The 17670-nt window shown below is 39.7% G+C and overlaps 1 long non-coding RNA gene across 1 annotated transcript; it reads left to right on the top strand.

Annotated features, from left to right (window-relative positions):
* The first annotated feature begins 2483 nt into the window (after positions 1–2483).
* LOC309540701 lies at positions 2484–17380 on the top strand. Its single transcript, XR_014223397.1, has 5 exons — positions 2484–2564; positions 8161–8286; positions 10270–10342; positions 12190–12266; positions 17248–17380. It is a non-coding gene; the product is annotated as an uncharacterized lncRNA (long non-coding RNA).
* Positions 17381–17670: the final 290 nt, after the last annotated feature.

Here is a 17670-nt window from a genome sequence, read left to right as displayed (position 1 = left end):
CAATTGCAAAGATGAACTCATCATTTTTTGTTTAGCAAAACATCACAAAATCATTAGAAAAATATTGCTGTTCCAAAGGATTGGCAGCTTTCTGCTGCTTGTGGTATGTTATTACTCATGACAAAGCTATGAAACTTTTATTCCAATCCAAAATGTTGAGAAAAAGGTTTCCTGGTTAAGGATAATGTCCAACGTTAGTTTCCAGATCCATACCTAGAGTAGACTGATTTAAATCAATGAATTTAAGAAATGCAAGCCCACTTCTCTCAGTGGTTCTACTCTAAGTAGGACTAACGTTGAGTAGCACCACGGTGTCTTCTGGGATTACATCCTAAATCCAGTAGTATTTTTTTAGCTGAATTAAAATTAGAAGCATGTCTCATACTTAGGCTCTCATAACAATGGGGAGCCGGGTGGTATGATTTAATTATGAAAACAAAACTACCAATAACATAATGCCATTATACCAAACAATGGTGTGACCATACTTAGAATATTTGTAGAATTCTGGTCTCTGCCCCTTGAAATGCATGTTGTAGAATTGGAAAAGATTCAGAAAAAGAGTTGATCAGGGGGCTGGGTGCAACTTTCCTTTGAGAAAATGTTTTAAAGTGTGGGGCTTTTAGTTTACAGGGGGAAGACAAGCAAGAAGGAGCAAAACAGAGGTGTATAAGATTATGCATGGTATAGACAATTGGATAGGGAGAACTTTTCCCTCATTGTTTTATAATACTAGAAGTAGCAGGTATCTTTTATGGTGTTTCTGTCACCAAGAATAAAGTTGGGGGATTTTAAGCTGTTCAAAATGGTTTCGCCAGCCTGATCCAACAAATGGGCTGGCAGTTCCCTAACCCCCATCTATCCAGTAATCTACACAATGATAAAGATGTGATACTGTCATCATGTAGCACTGATTGGCAAGCCATCATCCTACAGTGAAAAAAAAAGGCTTCATGCTTTACATTTCCTCTAGGATATTCATGAGCAGTACTAAAGTATAATTGATGTTAATTCTACAAGCCATGTTACTTCAGTGGAAAAAGGCTGTTATCTGAACTAATAGGCAGAGCATAAGGTCTAAATGGATGGGGAAATCCCATGACAAGAATTTCAAGAGAGATAGATGCATTTATTGGAGATGTGTTTACCTGGGAGAGCTGCTTCCAGCTCATATTGGAGAGACTTCCTGACAGACATTATACTAACAAGTACAATCTGAAGCCAGGAATCCTGGAAGGTTTTCCAGTGTTAAATGTAGGCAGTGGGCATTATAAATGTACATAGCATTGCTTTAGTGACCTTTTAGCTTTTGGGAAGGGAGAACTGTGGTTTGAAACGGGTGGTGATTGTTAGATAAGGCTGTTTTACTGAATGCTCTGTTCCTGGCCATTTACACAGATCCATGCATTCAATGGTGACATAATGTACAGCTAAAGCCGGAGCTAAGCTTCTTATATAAAAAGGAACAATCTGCATGTTTGCCACAAAAGCCCCCCAGTTTCTTGGCTCTCAGCTTGCCCTAAATGGATGGTGTGATTTCTCCTTCATGTTTAAATTAGTTCTGTTAAGAAGAATACCCTGGTTGCTATATCTTTTCTTCTCTTCTGCTTCTTCTCTTTCTTCTTCTTAACCGATTGCTCTGGGCTGTTAGGCAATGCTCTGGGCTGTTAGGCAATGCTGAACTAGATCCCTCCCCCCAGAAAAATAATCGGAAATCAATGGAGAATAATAATATCGCATGAGAGAATGAGATCTGCTTTGAAACTTGGAACCAGCCAATAATAGAAGGAATGCCTGTTCCTGCCAAACCTTGCTGGGAGCAGCTGTTGAAGCTCTGCTGCAACCATGGCAGGGCTGGGAATGCCCCCTGCCCGACTTTGGTATGGTGGAAGGAGGTGCTTCTGCCAAGGTACATTTCTTCAGCACTTTCCAATCTCCCAGGTGCCCTGTGTTTTGTTTGCTGAAAAAACCCAGTGAGCAGAGTTACAGTATGTCTTCCGTTGGCTTTAATTGATGTGTGGGCACCCAGGAATGTTGTGGAGTGCAGACCACAGGTGAAATAATTTGTAGAATGAAATAAAGGATACACATAAGCACCCCTTGGCCACCTCAAATGTACAGTGATATTGACCAAAAAAATGCATCTGACTTATGAGAATTTCACCATTTCCCCCCTCTCAGCTTTTATAATTTTCAAATTCAATTTCTTTTCACATTCACTGAGTGAATAATAAAAGGCAGAACAGGTTTTCAGCACAGCACTAATTCTACCCAACTTAGAGAAAATCAGTTAGACTAATTTTTTTAAAAGGTTCATTAGAAAGCAGAGTCCATAGAAGGCAGCTGTCCTACCACTATCTATATTTTAGTACAGTTTTCAGATACAGAAGAACTCGTGCACTGGGCACCCATAACCTGGGGTCCAAGTCTGCTTCCGTGGTGTGACGTAATAATTGGTCAAAAAGAATGGCCAGGGCCCCACAGGAACTAACTCTGAGCAATAGAATATTGTCCTAAACCTTCTGTAATGTCAAGGGTCCTGTGCCAGGCTCAGAGGCTGATTGGTAAATAATTTCATATGGAAAATCCTTTGGATGGTTGAGAGTTTGTTAAAAACAAGGCAAGACAAAACATGGTTTTATAAAGTTTCAGGGGTCACCTTGCAAAGTGAGATGGTGACTTGCACCGTACTCCGGAGGAGTTATTGTACAGAGGCAAAAAATAAAAAGGAGAGAAAGTTCATCTCTGACCTTCTGCTTTCCTTTTAGATACATAAAAATAGATAGATACTTGCATACATGGTATTTATATACTGGTAAGTTTAGTGGGCTACAGAAATGGATGGCGGAGGAAGCATATAAAGGGTAGGGTGAAAGCTAGTGTTCTTAGTCTGAAATTAAATATTTATCATTGGACTGCACTTTAGTCCAAAGAATCTGAAAATAAATTCATGTCACAAGCCAATTCAAACATTTTTTTGAGAATGGCTGGAAACAGGATTTCTTACATTCCATATTGGAGTTGCACTATATACCGTCATACCTCTACTTGTGTATCCTTCTGGATATGGAATCTTTGGGTTACAGCTACGGCAAATCCAGGAGTGTATACTTCTGGGTTTCGCTGCACACACATGTACAGAAGTGCTCAATCATGCCGTGCACATGTGCAGAAGCACGCCTCTATTCACGTTATTTTTGGGGTGCAAATGGACCCCCGGAAACAAATTAAGTCCACTGTAGTTGGTAATGTGAATCCTCACAGGTGTTCAACTTGTAGGTCATACAAGGTTCGGGCCACTATAGGAAGAATGATTCTTTATAAGCAGGTATTCTGGAAACCTGTGGAGCACAGAGACCTTTAGCAGTTTCCAGTATTCCTAGGCCCTTTTCTGTTCCTTTCAGGAATCACTTCCAGCTTCAGGTGACTTTCTTTCCTTGGAAGAACTTGGTGGGGTTGGGGACTGAATCAGACCAGCAGGCAAATTCATTATCTCCCACATCCTTAATGGGACCAGCAGCACACCACAGTGGTATAAGGTGACCTGATGCCTGCAGGGGTCTTGCAAAACACTGCACACCACAGCTCTTTGAAGGGGCTTCCCATGACTCAACAATCAACTGGTTGTTGGGTTTACAGAAGCCCCATTCAAAGTGCTGCCTTCCTGGCAGATGAAGCTGATTGACTGTATGGGACTGGCAGAAATGACTGGCAGAAACCGTGACCAGGAAGAAGAGTCGGCAGAAGAAGAGAAGAAGAAGAAGAGTTTGGATTTGATATCCCGCCTTTCACTCCCCTTCAGGAGTCTCAAAGCGGCTAACATTCTCCTTTCCCTTCCTCCCCCACAACAAACACTCTGTGAGGTGAGTGAGGCTGAGAGACTTCACAGAAGTGTGACTGGCCCAAGGTCACCCAGCAGCTGCATGTGGAGGAGCGGAGACACGAACCCGGTTCCCCAGATTACATGACTACCGCTCTTAACCACTACACCACACTGGCTCTCAGAAGAAGACTGGGAAAAATTTAAGGACTATCTACAAAAATACTGTAAAATTAAGGAATGTTGAATGATGTTGGATTGAAATTAAGTGGTTTCTAGCTGTAATGGTAAAAGGAATATGATAAAATGGTTTTCTTTTTGTAAGTAAGAATTTAAAGTTATAATAATCTAAGATGTTGGAGAGAAAGTAAGGTGTTTTCTTTTCTTTTTAAGCTGTAATGCTTTGAGATAAAGATTTGCTGTATAAATAATTTGAACTGGATATACAAGAAGGGGAGGTATGAGGAGGTCGGGGAAATATGAGAAAATAAGTTGTGAAATTTATGTGTTTTTAATGTTTTATGTTTGCTTTTTTCTTTTTGTTTGTAAAAAAATGGAAACTCTAATAAATATTTTTTAAAAAAACAAAAACAAATTGCTGCCTTCCTCAGTGCTTTGCACAGGATGATCAGCAGTGTCTGCAAAGCCCTTTCAGCTGAGCGACCTTTTTACCTGCCACCCACCTGACATCATATAATATGGCATCAGCAGTAGCACAGGGCATGACTGAACTATGGAATTCCTTCCCACAGGAAGAAGTGGTAGTAACTAACTTGAATATTTCAAAAGAGAGAGAATTTGTGTTTTCAGTTATTGTTAGTTAAGGCTATCGGTGGCTACTAGTCACGGTGGCTATGCTCCCTCCCCATGACTGGAGGCAATATGCTTCCGAATACCAGTTGCTGGAAATAGCAGGAGGGGAAAGTACTCTTGTGCTCATGTCCTGCTTCTGAGCTTCCCATAGGAACAGGATTCAGGACTTGATGAGTCTCGGCCTGGTCCAGCAAGCTTTTCTCTTCTACTTGTTATGAGATAGAGGATAAAAACTTCTCTCTATCCACTTTCTTCACACCACACACCTTCTTATACATCCCCTCTTACTGCATTTCTTTTCTAAACTTAAACGTTCCTTAAGAGTTGCTTCAATCCCTTGATGATTACTGGTTGCCTTTTCTGAACCTATTTGAGTTCTACAATATTTTTTTTGAGTTGACCTCAACTGTGCACAGTACTCCATGATACACTTACAAAATTATTTACATTAAAAAGTTTGTTCTAAGCAGAATGTGTTGAAAAGAGTGATTTGCAAAGATTTGCCCCTAACCATTAGCTTCTTGTAGCACTGGGCAAGAAGCGTTGGGCATTTAAAGGCTAGCCCTAATATGAAGCTTGGGGAAATACCTTCATTCACTGCAGAGCAAAAATGTTTTGGAGAACATTTATAAATGTTTTGTATTTGGAGAACATTTATAAATATATCTTTTAGCCTTTTCATATTGGACAAATCTACCTCTTTGTTGTTCTTACTTAAAATTCTTTTAGTGGACCCTAAAGTTTTGTGTGCTTCCAGTTTAACCTTTGTGGCCCATCCTATACTATTTATCAAATTATATTTTTTCCTCTTTCACCATTGTCCTATCTATCATACTTGGAGTGCACGCCCTCTGAGCAAGCACTGGGTCATTTCTGTGTTCTCTACAATGCTGAGCACACAGTTGGCATTATAAGAATGTCAAATACTAGCAGTGGTCATAATAATGTCAAGTAGCGTAAGTATATTCCTGTTCTATTTTTGTTCCTTGACTGACAGACAGCCACAATCTCATACAGTTATGAACACTGAAGTACCCTCGAAAGCTGTGGGGTTTAAGTGGATATAATTTCTCTGTGTTGTGGCCTATGGCTGTATACACACCACACATTTAAAGCATCCCCTCGAAAAAGAATCCTGAGAACTGTAGTTTATTAAAGGTGCAGAGAATTGTTGCTTTGTGTGTAGTAAACTAGAGTTCCCATTATTCCTTTTGGGGGGGGTGTGCCTTAAATGTGCTTTATGGTGAGTATGCAGCCTGTGTCTTTTGTAGACACAGAATTTCTGCATATAACATTTTTTTTTTTAGTTAATTATCTCAATGAGTGATAGAAAAGCCTTCAAGGTATATGTATTTAGAATTATTAATTCTTAGTTAATTGGTTGTGAAAATGATAGTAATGCTTGTTAAATGTCATTTTCAGTATACACATTTCTTGTTGTTGTTGTTGTTTGCTCTAAAGCTGCAATCCTGCACACAGTGCACACTTACTTGGAAGGAAGCCCTGTGGAACTCAGTAGGATTTACTTCTGGGTAAACATGCACAGACTCAGGCCCTACAGCTTTCATATTTTTATATTAGGATGAAAAATAGCAAAATAATTCCACAAAAGCAAAACTTAAATAGGAGTGTTGACTTTCTAGTTAATAAAAGATTATTTAGAAGCCTGGTCCAAGATCCTTACTATACAGCTGCAGAATACCTGCCGATTTCATTGCCATGCAAGGTCAGTAAGTCAAATACAGTGGCTGTATTTTAAAAAGGTTGAATAGCTTTATGATCATTGAGACCATTTATAGCTGCGAAAGCTCAAATACAGTTAAATGTGACAAGGTCTCAGGCCGTAGGGCAAAAGTATATTGTAAGGCTTTAAAAAGATTTTTGCCCTAGATAGGAGGAAGCATTATATATATATATATATATATATATATATATATATATATATATATATGCTTTCGTAGATTTTCACGGGTACAGGAATGCAGGTTTTGGTGTCTTCGGGTGTCTTCCCGTGTAAGAGTCGGGGTGTCTGTGCGACGTTTCGACGAGGTCTCACTCGTCATCTTCAGGCTGGTGCTTTCGGCTTCTTGTTACTGGAACAGAGTAACCTGTTCCAGTAACAAGAAGCCGAAAGCACCAGCCTGAAGATGACGAGTGAGACCTCGTCGAAACGTCGCACAGACACCCCGACTCTTACACGGGAAGACACCCGAAGACACCAAAACCTGCATATATATATATATATTAGAAAGGAATTGTAAATATATTTTCACTAGAGTTTTCTTTTTCCCCCCAAGAAAAAGATAAAGAAACATAATATAGCATAAATGTGGATGCTAACAAAAATAAAATAATTAGAGCAAATGTATTACGTAAACAGGAAACAAAATCTGTGACACACCGGTTATATCCAAGGTGCCTATTTAATCCAACCCCCTGCAATGCAGGCATATGCAGCTATCCCATATGGGGTTCAAATCTGCAACCTTGGTGTTATCAGCGTCATGCTCTACCATCCTCTTCCAACTCTCCAATTCTGTGATTCTACAACAAAGTCATTGTCATACATATAAATGAAGCAACTTATGGACTAATAATACATAAGACATAGACTGGTAGACTCATTTGACATAACCAGTCATCTTTTGGCATCAGTAGTTGGCAATTTAGGGTTGTGTCCAATGACGTTATTGTGCTTGTCCACTTAAACAATGTAACTTCTCTTTCTTTTCCTTTCCTTGCATGCCTGTGTACAGGCACATACACTCAGATCCTGGGAGGCGGATGTCCTCAACGCTAGATGGAGGCTGGGGCAAGAAGAGAAGGAATGGAAGTTCTGTTGCAAGAACAGAAGTCATTCTGCAAGCACATTGACTTCACTTGAAACGACCTCCAGTGTTTGCTACCAACAAACAACAGGGCTAGTTCCTGGTATTTATGGATTGTGGAGAACATTTCCTATGACAACAGTTTCCAGAAGCATATGCAGCTTTGTTGCACAGCAAGTCTATCTTTGCAGGGAGTCCAGCTAAGGTGCCTTAGGAATCATTGTAAGTATTGCTCTGCCAACAAAGTGGAGCTCCATTTGCAGGATGGTACCTACACTACAGAGGAGCCCCCAAAATGCTTGATGAAATTCCACCTGTGGCAGGGTCCAAAAAGGAGCATGTGGGGGGAAATCTTGGACCCAAGAAATCCCAAGCCCCCTTGTTTTTCCCAACATTACCCTCAAAAGGACTGAAAACTATGCCCGCCCTGGAGTTGACGTAGTTAATTCCTCTTCTATTGGTGTCAATGGGACTTTTTTTTTAATTTGATGGAAGAAAATAAAGAAAAAAAGCCACCCCACTTTCCCACCATGCTTGCAGAAAACTATTAGGGCATAAATCTTGGCAGTAGCTCCACCATGGACCCCCCTCCTACACAATCCATAGTATTGTTTTTTGTTGCAGCAATAAAAAATAAATAAGTCTTGCAGCATCTTAAAAACTAAGACATTCATTATGGCATATTTTTGTGAATTACAGCCAGCAGCAGATGCATAATATTGATTCCTGCACTGCTCCATTGAAAGCAAGCTTGAACAACCTATGACCCACCAAGTTAAATGAAAGACCACCATCCATCTACAAGTGTGGCCCACCAGAGGCTCAGTAAGTCTCTCTCTGTCTATTTATCCATGCCTGGGATTGAATAGAAAAATACTGTTCTATTTCCACTTTCTCCTTATCTATGATCCAATGCATCTTCCTTCTAGCTGCTCCCAGTAGTGACAGACAGCATCTATTGTCCTTTGGGACATTAAAGAAATTCTGGTATAATATCACTTAAATATAAACTGCCCATTTCCTCATTTTTGTTCGGTAAAAATGGCAAAGCAGCAATGCAGCACCATAAACATTGATAATTCTCTAGTTTGACAGATATTGCTGCAGGGATCTATACTTGATCCTGTTTTCTTTATGGTGTTTAATGATCAGGAAGAAATGTTACAAAGCAAGCTAATTAAATTTAAGGATGCTACTTGGGTTGAATGGACTTGTTTACAGTGAGGAGGTCATAGAATTCAGGTGTGAGCTTTGCCAGTGCAAGGACAAGCACCATGTTGTGTGCTAGGACACCGTAAGATGTTTATGGACGCATCAAGTGTGCATTTATGTGTTTCTATGTAACAGTAGTAGTCTCCAATCCAATGTATGGGCATCAGATGATAGAAAATAGGATTAATCAATGATGGGAAAAGAGAGTATAAATGCCACGTGTCAGGGGTAGACAATGTGGTACCAGTCAGATCTCATGGCCTACAACTCCCATCATTCCTGGCCATGCTGGCTGGTTCTGATGGGAGTTGTAGTCCATACCATTTGGATGGAACCACATCTTTATGTGGTCTACTCCTGCTTTATGTAAATTTCCTGGGAAAAGTTCAATTTGATATGGAGGTAATGAAATTGCTGTATCACCAGAAAGCTGTGAGTTAATGATTTTATAACATTTTCTGGGGGATCTGCATGTATATGGTGATATACCCAGGGTTTCCTAAACTTGGGTCTTCACCTGTTTTTGAACTACAGTCCACACCATCCCTGACCACTGGTTCTGCTAGCGAGGGATGATGGGAGTTGTAGCCCAAAAAGAGCTGGAGACCCAGGTTTAGGAAATCCAAGTTTGGATTTCCCAATTTTGAGAAATCTGTTTTGATACCCTTACACCAGATTGCATGGCAAGGCCCCAGACCAGCCCCTTGTTAGAATAAAATTCACACTGACATAGAATTTTGGTTTAAGGTTATTGGGCAAAATTTTAGGCCACAACTTTATTGATTGCAGAAATGTGAACGGTATTGGCTTAGGCATTGGCAAAGGACTATATCAGACTCCTGCCCCCTTTGCAGGAAGTCAGTAAGGGTAAACCACCCAAAGAATAAGCCACATCAGGGAAACCCACCTGTAGCTCTCAGTGTCCCAAGAGGCCTGGCATGGCCCTAGCCCCTCAAGTGGACTTTGGACAGGATCCAGGCCCTGGATTCCTTAAACAGAATACCCTTGGTCAGTGGAGGGGCAGGCGATGGTCAACCTCCCCTCACCCATAAATCAATGAGCCAATGCCTAACCGCCAAACCTTACAAAGTTGTGATGATTGCTAAGAGGTAGGTGAAAACCAAGTGGCCAGTGCCAATCTGCCAAAAGGAAAAAATCCTACCTGGCCCCCGGCCCAAGACAGGCGACCAACCAAAGTCCAAAGCAAGGCCAGAGGACATCTAAAATAAAGGGCGGGTAGGTGGGTGTTTGGCAGCGCAAAGCAGGTGCCTGACACGCATCACGCTACCACTTTTTTATCCCTCCATGATCACCCCACACAAAAGCGATTGTCCAAGAAGCCGGGGTGATTGTGGTGCCACCCTGGCATGATGGCATTACTCTGCTCACACCAGGGGAGGAGGAACCAGCCTGGGGGTCTGCCACAACCAGGACCATCCTTAAAGATGATCCCACTTATCCTGCTACAAAGATTTCTGTAGAATGGATCCACCCTGAAGGAAATGAAAAAAAATATTTATTTGAGAAATAAGTTTTAACTCTCTTCTATTTACTGTACAATAGTGAATAACTCTTCTCCATGTTGCTTCCTCTCAGAAATGAATCTTCATGTTAGTAGACAGAGGCAGCAGGAGATGGATGTTGATTCTGTGTAAATGTTTCATAATGGGTTAGTATGAATGAAAAGACATATAGAGTGACTGCCAGCAGTGTATGTCTCTGAGAGACAAGGGAAACAGGGCTGCAAATGCCAATCAGGTTTTAGTATTAACCTAGCAGCTTCTCTGTGTTAGACCCTTAAGTGTCAGTTTATGTAGGTCATTCTGTAATTGTCAAAATGTCTTTAGGATGGGGTATAGGCTATTGCTGCCTCTCCTATGCTGGCCTGGCACCCCTAAGACACCCTCTCTGACTACACTGATTTCTGTAACTTTGTACAACTAGCAAGAATGACAAGCATTTCAATGTCAAGTTACATCCTATGTTTGTCCAGCAGTAAGTTGCATGACATTACCCCTAGCAGCATCCTTGCTGCACACAATACTGAACACCATTTTGCTGGCCCTGCTATTGTTCTAGATTGGAACTAGATTGGAACTTTAAATGGTATATACAATAGCCAGGACCCTCTAGGTGCTGCCATTGCTGGTTAGCGCTGATGGGAGCCAGAGACAAATAACAGCTGTAGGGTTGCAGGCTCCCAAGCCCAGGTATTGGTTTTGATTTCAAATGGTATAAATACATTGCTGATATCTTTATCTTCAGTTGCTTGGGCTGTGGCTTCCAAGTTAAATCTCCTCAATATATTGCCTAGAAATCTACTGCTGTGCCTACGAATTATTTTAAGATATACCCTTGATTTGGTTCCAGCTGTGCATGGGTAATGGAGAACAGCTTCAGTATGAACAAAAAGACCTAACAGACCAGATGGAAAGTGACTTTGTTGATCAGTGTTCATAGCTGAATTGTAATATGCAGACATGAGTAAGCTTAGATGAGCCAAGATAAGAACACTCCCAAGGTCTTTGCCAATTTTTTCATTTCTATTTTTATAAAGTTGTTTATCAGATATGTTAAGTATTTAGGTTTGATTTGCATTTCTATTTTTATTTCCCATCGGAAGTGACTCTTTACTTCTGGTTTGATTTTCCTTTCTTTTTAAATCAACAGCATTTAACATTCGTTCCATCTCTTAGTGTTTGCGGCTTCCTTTTCTTGAGGCAATTGTCAGATGCTGGAAAGTCAGACAAAATAAAAAGTAATCATTTGCGAACTGAAGTTGGGTGTTACTTAGTGTGTCAGCCGGGGATGGGGGAGAAATTTGGTTCTATTCACATGCTAGTATGCGTATGCACTTCCTGAAACAATAAGTGAAATGAAATACAACTATCCCTCATAATGTACATATCTCTGAATTTCTCAGTGCAGTTCTCCAACCAACAAAAGTGTACAAAGATATAGATAGATGGTAGATAGATAGACAGACAGATAGATAGATATAGATGATGATGATGATAGATAGATAGATGATAGATGATAGATACATATGTAAAGGGTACATTAAAATGCATCATTTATTTATTGATCTGTTTATAGGATTTCTCACTGCCCTTCACTATAAGGTCTGTGGATGGGTTACAGCAGTGCAAGCATATCAGCATAAATATCATGTAACAATCCAGTGGTGGAAATTGCTTTCAAAATGTATACAAAATGCCATATTAGGCAAAATAGCAAACAAAAATGTGGTTGCTCTTGTAATGAGGAGGACTCCAGCAAAACTGGGGTGCAACCTAACGTTTCCTCCACATGCAAAACAGAATTTGTGACATGGGGCCTTCCCATCTCACCCTTGCCTCTGTATCTCCCTGTGAACTCCTAAAATATGTTATTGTGTGTTGGGAATATAGTGGGATATGATCAGCTGGTGTCCCTTACAGCTGGAAGACAGGAAGACAATAGGTGGAGCCAGAGCCAATGTGAAGCTGAGCCTACTAATTCTGGTTTTGTTCCTAGCCAGTTCTCTGATGAGTTCTACAAGAGCAACACTGAGATGAAGAAACTGACACTGAAAGCCACCCTCTGGACTTATTGTAAGTAAGAAAGTAGGAAGGTGGGACCCACGGGTGACAGACGGATGTTGGTGGGGCTCTGACCATCCTCCACAGGAGCAGGGGGACTGTAGTGTAGACAGAAGAAGAGTTGCTAAAAACCACTTCTTTCCCTTACGTGAGTTGTGCATCAACCTAAGAGCCAAGTCATCCTACTGACAATGTACTGTTGCGAGACTCTGGAAAACAGCCACAAAAAGACATGTTTCCAGAACAGTTCTGCATCTGCACTCTCATACCATCACTTTCTTATCACAAGGGATTTTGTGAGAGGAGACGAGGGGAAAATACAAGAAGCAGCAAAAGAAATTGCTTAAAGAAAGAATCTGCTTATTCCATATGACTTTCAGGATACATTACATTAAGCAAGGACTGTGTGGTTGCATAGTCTTCATTCATTCCTTCCCTCCATTCTGTGAATACTTAAGCAGGCATGTTGACCTTTGCATGAGTAAAGTTAAGCCTCCATGCAATCATTCTGGAAACTAAGAGCTAATTAGCAGTTTCTTCGTGCAACAAAAGTTCGTTCAGTTTGTTATTTTTATTTTTTTTAGACAAGCACTGTTAGCTGTCAAAATCAACTAGGTTATTAGCATTGGAATCAGAAACACTTGTGATAAGAAAGAAAGATGGTAAATTAAACATTCATATTTTATCTCAGTTTCTGAAATATATGTTCTTAAGTCTACTTTGAAGTACGTGATTAAATTCTCTGAAGCCTTTTTATCTCCTCTTGATTGCTAAAATTCCTATCAGTGCCAAAATGCATAGCTGGTACTATATATAATCAAACTTGTTTCTTTATCTTCAAAAGTAAGATCTAACTTGTTATGAATAAACATAAACAGTGCGCCTGTTTCTCGTTCATTAAATATAAGTTTTAATAGAAGAATGGGGCATGCTCAGCAATGGCAGATGGTTTTGCATCCAGTCTTCCAAAGTAGACTGGGATGCCTCTGGCCCAGTTTCTGGATATCATAGGTCTTTGGTGGATGGACTGGTGCCCACATTATAGCATTCATTCATGCATGTTCAAGCAGCTGACAGGGGTGTATTTTGTTCTCCCCCTTCCTATTTTATCATCACAACAATCCTATAAAGTAGGTCAGTTTTCATAGAGGTTTTTTTTTTAAAAAAGAAACTTATGTACAGCTGCTGTTGTAGCACTATTAAATCATTCTTGATTTATTAATCTTTTAAATTTTGTTATTAGAATAGAATTTATATAGCCACTATTTCTGTAGTTACATAGCTTTGGGATAGGGGTGGCAATGTTGTTGGGGTTACAGGTAGGTAGCCATGTTGGTCTGCCGTAGTCAAAACAAAATAAAAAAAATCCTTCCAGTAGCACCTTAGAGACCAACTAAGTTTGTTATTGGTATAAGCTTTCTTCAGATTGGGCTCCAATATTCTGGGCAGGGAACAGACTTTTGTCCCTTGTGGCAAAATCTGTAGCTCTTCACTGATTGTGCCTAGTCAGATAATTTACAAAGGTTCCTATATCGGAACCACATTTTCCTCACAACAATAGTGTTTTGGGATAAAAGCAGACAGCCAATAATATGGGGAGCACACCAGCCCAGTGGCATTTCCCTGTCTCTATGTGTGAATAACTGTCAGCCTGAACTGTCTGAAAAAGGGCAGAGAAATTGAAATCTGGGTGGGGGAGGAAGATATAACCCAATACACACAAAAAAAGGAAATTGAAAAATAAAGTAACAGTAATAACAAAGCATAATAATTTACAATTACTGGCCTATCAATGTAATTTACAGAGTTGCCATGAGATAGTATTTGGAAGAGTCTGCCAAAAGAATGGCAATTTGCATGTAATTGCCTGTAATGTGTCTCCTTTTCCTTTACTGAGTTTTTTGTATTTCACATGTTACTGGGATTCAATTTACCGTCTGTTTGCTTTGCTTGTCTTATATAATACTGTGTTGCTCAGATATGAAAATGGAATTTTCATATTCATGTCATCTGCTCTAAGGCATTAATGTAAGAACAAGCCTATACTCTGGTTTCTCAGTGTACAGTAAAAACCCAAATGAAATAAAGAATGAGACAATTAGCTTACGTGCAAAATCTTGTATTTTCAGCTTGGTTTGAAAGTATAACAAATATTTTGATATGAAACAGAGGATAGGAACTATGACTGGGTAGTAATACATGTATTGATGATGTAGTTTTACATGGTTATTTTACATGGTAATTTTTGTATTCATGCAATGTCCTGTATTTAGATGCTTACTGAGGTGGTGTAGGAAAACAGGTCCCAAGGCCACCAGCAATATAAGCAGTTATTCACAATGCTAACAAAGTGGAGGAGGGCTCCCCAAAATATTATGTACACAAGAACCTTTGGAAAGAGGGACCCAGTTTCCAAGTTAATCTCTGACAGCCCTCTTTGTCAATTCTCCTTCTAAAGCAAAACACTGACAATATCTTACATTTTCAGTAATTGGTGGTGAGGAAACACTACAGCTTGGGTACTAATTTCCATGTACAGAATTCCACTAACACAAATGGTCTTTCTTACCTCTCCCTTTTTGCCACCTTTCTCACTACCCTACCAAATGTATTGTTGAGGGTTGGGGGTACCCTCTGTGACAGGGAGGGATGTGCTCAGTGAGAATTGCAAATCAACAAAACAACAATGGGGGGGGGGGACACCACCTTTGTGCAAACCTGTTATCAAGTAAATACCTTATTCGAGTTAATTCATTTCCTAATTTAAAAAACAAAACAAAAACTTTTTTATATGTTATCCAACATTACTTAGTAAGCAATGTCACTGAAGTCATATGGTCATATAGTCCTTTAAAAATAAATAAAGGCATAGACCCTTGTAATTGTGTGCAAACACAACCAACAGTCTAGTAGTGTACAGATTAACTACTGTCCCTGTGCAATATATGAACACACAATCCTGGGTAAGCAATGTTCAAATACCCAACTTCTCAAATAAATATCTGAGTGCCATGTATGACCATTCTAAACAACAAACAAACAAAAGTATGTGGATATGAGCAGCTTGAATGGGTCCAACCACACACTGTCCTTTTAAGATGTTGATAACTGTCTCTGAATGAGAAGATTTATCACTGATGTAGGCACTGAGCTATATAAAACTCTAGTGAGTAAAATATAACGCTTAGCTCTTTCATCAAGGTCTCACCTTTACTTGATGTTCTTTTTTCTTAGTCTATGGGGTGGTGGATAGGGTGGGACAGAATCCTAGACCCGTAGAATTTTTTGATGATTAAATATTACTTTCATAATGGTAGGTGACACCATCTATTAATTCTTTAATCTATCATTTTTTTGTACACTCAGTAAGAAAGCAACATAATTCAAAGACAGAGCTATGTGTGTGGTAAAAGTAATATATGGCCCTTCATTTCAGGTGGTATATATAACATATTCTATGGCACTGTAATGGAATGTATTTAATTTTCATTCATCTTCCTTGACATTTTAAGAGTCCCGAGGACACATGGTTTAAACACCTTTTCTGCACCCACAACTAGAGATGAAATTATGTAATCCATGTGACTCCATTGCCTATGACATCATCAGAAGCGTCTATGTATCCCTGACCCTTCCTCAAATGAGCTGCTGCACAGATGCTGACCAGACAATTGTGCAATAAGTCTTAAAACATAGAAGGTTCCCTGTGTAGTTCCATGTGTAGGCTTGCTCAAGTAACTTTGCCTATCTTTTGATAAAAGATGGCTAACATAATTTCTACTCTTATGTCCAAGGAACACTGCTGCAAATGAGAGCACGTGGTGGTAGGCGGTAGTAGGAATGGATGGATCTTTTTCAGGTTTGTGCTAATATACATGTGTTCATTCATAAATCCATTCCATCCCATTTCCTCATTAAATATGCAATTTGGAATAGTTCTGGGCGAATGTAATTTGTAAATTTATTTTTAAAAGCATATTTGATAATAAAATATTTTTGGGGGGAAAATGTATGTTTCAAATATATATACGCATTGCTAAACATATTTTATCAAAAATGCATAGAATCACAGGATTGTAGAGTTAGAAGGGTCCCTGAGGTTCACTGAATTCGAAAACCCTGCAATGCAGACATAAATTGGACAACAGATAGCTCATTTGGTTGAGCATGAGACTCTTAATCTCAGGGTCATGGGCTTGAGCCCCCCATTGCAGAAAATATTTCTGCATTTCAGGAACTTGGACTAGACGACCTTCATGGCCCTTCCAAATCTATACTTCTTTGATTTTATGAATGGGTGCACTGTTACTAATAGAATCCTTGCCAACTTCCTGGACCATGGACTATTAGTAGAGCAGACATCATGTTTTAATGCATTTTTGATCTGAGAACTGCATTGCAAATATTGTAGAAGTGTGAAATTCAAAGGAAAATTAAGTTCTGGTCTACGAAGTGCAGATCAGGCCAGTTCACACAAAAATTCACAGAAATTGAATTCCCCAAGCATCTCTAACTTATAATACTGGAATTGCTAGAGCAATAAGAAGCAATTGATTTCTATCAAGAGGTTCAGTGTCATATAGTGGCTAAAGTTGGGTTTTGATGTGGGAATTTAAGGCTAATTCTTAAGCCATGAAATTCACTGGTGGCGTTGAGCAAGTCAGGATGTCTCAATCTAATGTTCCTCTCAGGATTGTTGTGATAATAAAATGGGGTAGCTCCTAAGACAATGGGAGAAACCCAAATGCAACATAAACGGAATGTCGCAATGAATGGGGCAGCCAACGTAGAATTGTGTTTAGCACATTGGTGTCTGCATGTGTGAATCTGTCCACTACTGCTAGGCAACTAGATAGAACAATGCACCTGAAATCATCTTTTGCAAACTTTGCAAGCTAGTGCTGGGCTGAAATCTATGCTTCAATTTCTCAAGCCAAGGGGGGCAGGAATATTCCCCAGTAAAAGCTACATCTTTTTTATGCTTTATTTACAGGGCATTTTAGGGTGTCTTCAGAGGCAGGCTGAATTCAACTAGCATTGTTAGAGAACGCAAAGAGAGAGAGGAACGGAAATTTTCAATGTTTGCTTGTTTGCCCCATGTCCATAACATAAATTAATCCAGAGAATATGATTATGTATATTCACTGCTGTTGCTGTTTTCAGTCTGCAAATGAAGCATAATTGATGCCCTTTTCCCATTTGCATTTCCTTTGCACTGAAATAAACAACCTTCCATTGAAATGAATGGTGTGAGATAACAACTATGTGATTAATTACGTAAAATTACACCACAGCAGACAGGAAGGTGAATAGCATAACTTTGTTGGGAGTAGAACTGCAGCAGAAGAGAAACTGCACCGCAAAAAGAGTACAGTGAAGGCACCTGCCTAATATCAATGGAGAAGCAGTTTCAGAG

Source organism: Podarcis vaucheri, assembly GCF_965113315.1.
Source record: "Podarcis vaucheri genome assembly, chromosome: 9".
In the NCBI taxonomy this organism is placed as follows: Eukaryota; Metazoa; Chordata; class Lepidosauria; order Squamata; family Lacertidae; genus Podarcis; species Podarcis vaucheri.
This window is presented reverse-complemented; position numbering and strand designations above follow the sequence as displayed.